We start from the raw sequence: 4,165 nt of genomic DNA on the forward strand, positions 1-4,165 counted from the left end.
TTTCGTGAAATGTCTGGTCACCAAATTCAGTCGTTTCACGAAAAGGCTGGAATTTTCAGTCAATTCATGAATTGACTGACCCCTACAGGCATTGCATGATATGACTAACAGTTTTAGTCATTTCACGAAATAAATGATTTCACAGTTTGACTGTAATATATATATATATATATATATATATATATATATATATATATATATATATATATATATATATATATATATATATATATCTAAATATATCTATATATATATATATATATATATATATATATATATATATATATATATATATATATATATATATATATATATATATATATATATATATATATATATATATATATATATATATATATATATATATATATATATATATATACATATATATAAATATATATATATATATATATATATATATGTATATATATATATATATATATATATATATATATATATATATATATATATATATATATATATATATATATACTGCATATGCACAATGACCATTATATACGTTCGGTATCTACGGTTGAGAAGAGTAACAAGTTCAGTCAGGGAAAAAAAAATCTTATTCAACGTTTAGTGAGATCGGTGGTATTCTATGAACATGAGTAGTGATATGACAATGAAACAATCTCCAACAGATATAGTATATTTGAGAACAAAGTCCTAAGAACAATACTGGGAGTTAAATGGGATGACAGGATTAGAAATGAAACTATAAGAGGGATTACTCGTGTGCCATCTGTGGATGAGATCATGATGAGGGTAGATGGAGATGGTTTTGGCATGCTCTCCGCCCTTCCACAAAAAGATTAGTTAACCAAACGTTTAGCTGGGCTCCACAAGGCACTAGAAGAGTTGGAAGACCCAGGCCTACATGGTAGCGGACTATGAAGTGCGAAGTAGGAGATGATGTACGGAGAAGTATTGAATTAAAAGCTCAAGATAGAGACGACTGGCGAAATCTAACTGAGATCCTTTGTCTCAATAGGCGTAGGAAGAGATGATGATTCAACGTTGAACAAGAGCTATGTTTTTAGTGTCAAGCAAATGGTCGATGCTTTTATAATGGCAACCTTTCGTGAATTTTCTATTTGTTATCTATTCGTTCTTTGATCTTTTTCTCTTAATTGGTGCATCGAAAGACTTTTTATTCTACTTCAAATATTGGCTGAATATGTTGACGTTTGAAATAAACTTGCGATGTCTCTTGATGCAATTTCGTTCTGGTTCGATAAAACTTTGGGAGCTGAGGCAGGATTTCATAAAATTAGCGATGAAACTTATCAGATTCGATTAAACCTTTTTGTTTTAGTACACGAGTTTCGGGGGATACAGATATTAGTTGGTTATATAGCTATGAAAGTCAGGTTATTATCAAGTATTTATATAAATTACCGTATATGAAATATTTGTGCAATGCAAAACAATGTATATGTCTTTTTTTTTCGGCAGCATATACTTGTCTTGGGGTCGAAGAAGAAGAGTCGATGACGATTCATTGTTTATTAATCAGATACCCAGATTACAAGTGCCTGCAACAGGCTCCGCACGTCTTTATAAATGCGCGGGAAAACATATCGTACACACGGATCCCACATGCCCCTCCAAGATTGACATGTAATAATTACAACAATTACACTGCAATCTGATAATTATCAAATGGGGTAAATCAGTAACAAAACAGATAGGATGCACAATGTAGCATCTAGCTACACAAAAATAATCAGAGTAAATAAATCAATAATCGCTTAATAAAAATGGGTCGAATTGGCATAATAGAAATGGATCAACTGCATACTGCAAACATAGCCATACAAGAAAAAATTAAAACATTCACAGAACAAAGCAATGTGAGCAACACTATCAGATGTATAGTATAGCATGAATTTTCAATAATTCTTTAAAAAAAAAAGAAATAAAATCCATAATAACACGTGGACAAGGAAATCATCTATTTATAGGCTAGCAGTACACAAAAGCAATGACAATTACATATTATTTAACAAATTCAGTGAGCCAGCCAGGTTCTTTCCTGGAGCGTTGCGGTCTCGTAGCACGGGGTAGACTGGGTGTGGGGGAGCTAGACCTGGGCGGGCTCTCACTGCTGCTGTTAGCTGGTGTGGTGCTAGGGGTTGGGTCAGACGGTGGGCTGGGCGTGGGACAAGCTATCTGTCCCTTTAAATGTTTTCTGTTGCGCAATGATAACCTTCCACTCCCGTCAAGCCTTACTGTGTACTGCCGGTATGGGTGATGGGAGATGATGACACCTGATCTGTCCCACCTTTTAGTCCCGGGATCTTGAATCCTAACCTGGGTGCCCTCATGCAATGGAGTCATGTTGCAAGAGCGTTGTCTTGGTGATTGGGGAAATCTGTCACTAGACGATGCCATCAATATTTCCCGCTGTCGAAGGGTTCTTCTCCAGTGGCGATCTACCTTATACTGCTGTCTTGCTGTAGGAACACCATCACGAAGTGCTCTTCCTGTTGCTAGTTGAGCTGGTGACTTGCCTATCTCTCTCAAGGGCGTATTCAGGTATTGCAGCATTGCCTGTGTGCACCTGTCGTTGTCCAAACTACTGTTGGCCCCCGTGTTCGAGCTAATGATTCTTTTGGCGGATTTCACAGCAGCCTCTGCCCTCCCATTTGACTGCGGATAATGAGCAGATGAAAGGCGGACAGTAACCCTCCATTTCTTAAGAAAGTCCATCATCTCCTCACTAGCCAAGTTAGTGCCTCCATCAGTGGAGAGTTGCTCGGGAGCCCCCCACCTGGAAAAGTAGCCACGTAGTTTCGCTATAATTTTGTTGGAACCAGTTCCCTTGGGGAAATGCGCTATTTCTAGCCAACCCGTCAGTCTGTCAGCGTAGGCCAAATAAACTTGTCCTTCGAGTTGAAAGAGATCAGCCACCGTCTGCTGGAAGGGGTACTCAGGGGGAGGGGTAACAATCATGACTTCTGGCGGTGAAGAGGGCGTGTGCAGGTTGCAGACATCACAGGAAGCTCGGCATTGTTCCAGGTCGCCTGCTATTCCAGGCCAATACACGGTTGCTCTTGCACGACGTAACATCGAATCTAGCCCTTGATGGCTGGCATGCAGGTTCCTTGCTACTTTATTACGTAATGAGTCAGGTACCACTAATCTCACTGCCCCCTCCTCATGGGTATATGTCACCATACTTTGTGCAGCAGCCAACCTGTCCCTTACGCTGTAGAAGGGTCGAAGACACTGTAGTTCTTGGGATTTTTGCTTAGGCCAGTCCCCAGCACGGACTCTTGCAAGCAACAGCTGGTATACGGGATCATTATTTGCTGCGTCTATGACCATCTCTTCGTCCATTGTAATACCGTCATCTTGGCTCAATACAGCTACTGTTGCTGCTGCTACCGCCGCGGAGATATCTTCTTCTTGTATGGTGTCCTCCTTATCTGGGACTGCCATTAGGGAGGGGTACCGAGATAGAAAATCGGCTGCTGAATTCCACTTTCCTGGCAGGTACTTTATTGTGAACTTATATTGCAGAGTCTTTTCTTTAAGGCGGAATAACCTTGGGTTCACCACATCTGTGAGGGCCCTATCCCCCAAAAGCTTCACTAGTGGGCGGTGGTCTGTTACGATAATGAGGGAGGGGCATCCCAACAGAAACAATCTTGCTTTCCGTAGACACCAGGCCACTGCCAAAGCTTCTCCTTCCACTGCTGCGTATCCGGATTCGGCAGCAGACAGGTGACGACTCCCACACAGAGCCAGCCGCCAACCCCCTTTGCAACAAAAAGGGGTCTCTAGGGAGGTACAACCACAGTACTGTTGCAGGACAACGAAACCTATACCTTCCCTACTCCAATCTGTGATTACTGCTGTAGGCCTAGTCTTGTCGTAATACCGTAGTCCATCCTTTGCCAGCCGACAAATAATATCTTGAGCCTGTCGGAACTTGTGTTGCAGTTGTTCGTCCCAATATACCTTCTTTCCTGTAGATTTCTTCAGTAGTTCCCGGAAGGGCTCCATGAGGGGCGCGGTGGCCAAAAAGGGTGCCAGCTGGTTGACGAAACCATACCAGGATCTGATATCCGTAACTGATGGTTGGGCTGGCATGGGAAAGTCTCTTATGGCAGCCAACCTTTCACTTGTAGGCTCATACGAGTCCCACCCC

Source organism: Palaemon carinicauda, unplaced genomic scaffold (assembly GCF_036898095.1).
Source record: "Palaemon carinicauda isolate YSFRI2023 unplaced genomic scaffold, ASM3689809v2 scaffold1546, whole genome shotgun sequence".
Classification (NCBI taxonomy): domain Eukaryota; kingdom Metazoa; phylum Arthropoda; class Malacostraca; order Decapoda; family Palaemonidae; genus Palaemon; species Palaemon carinicauda.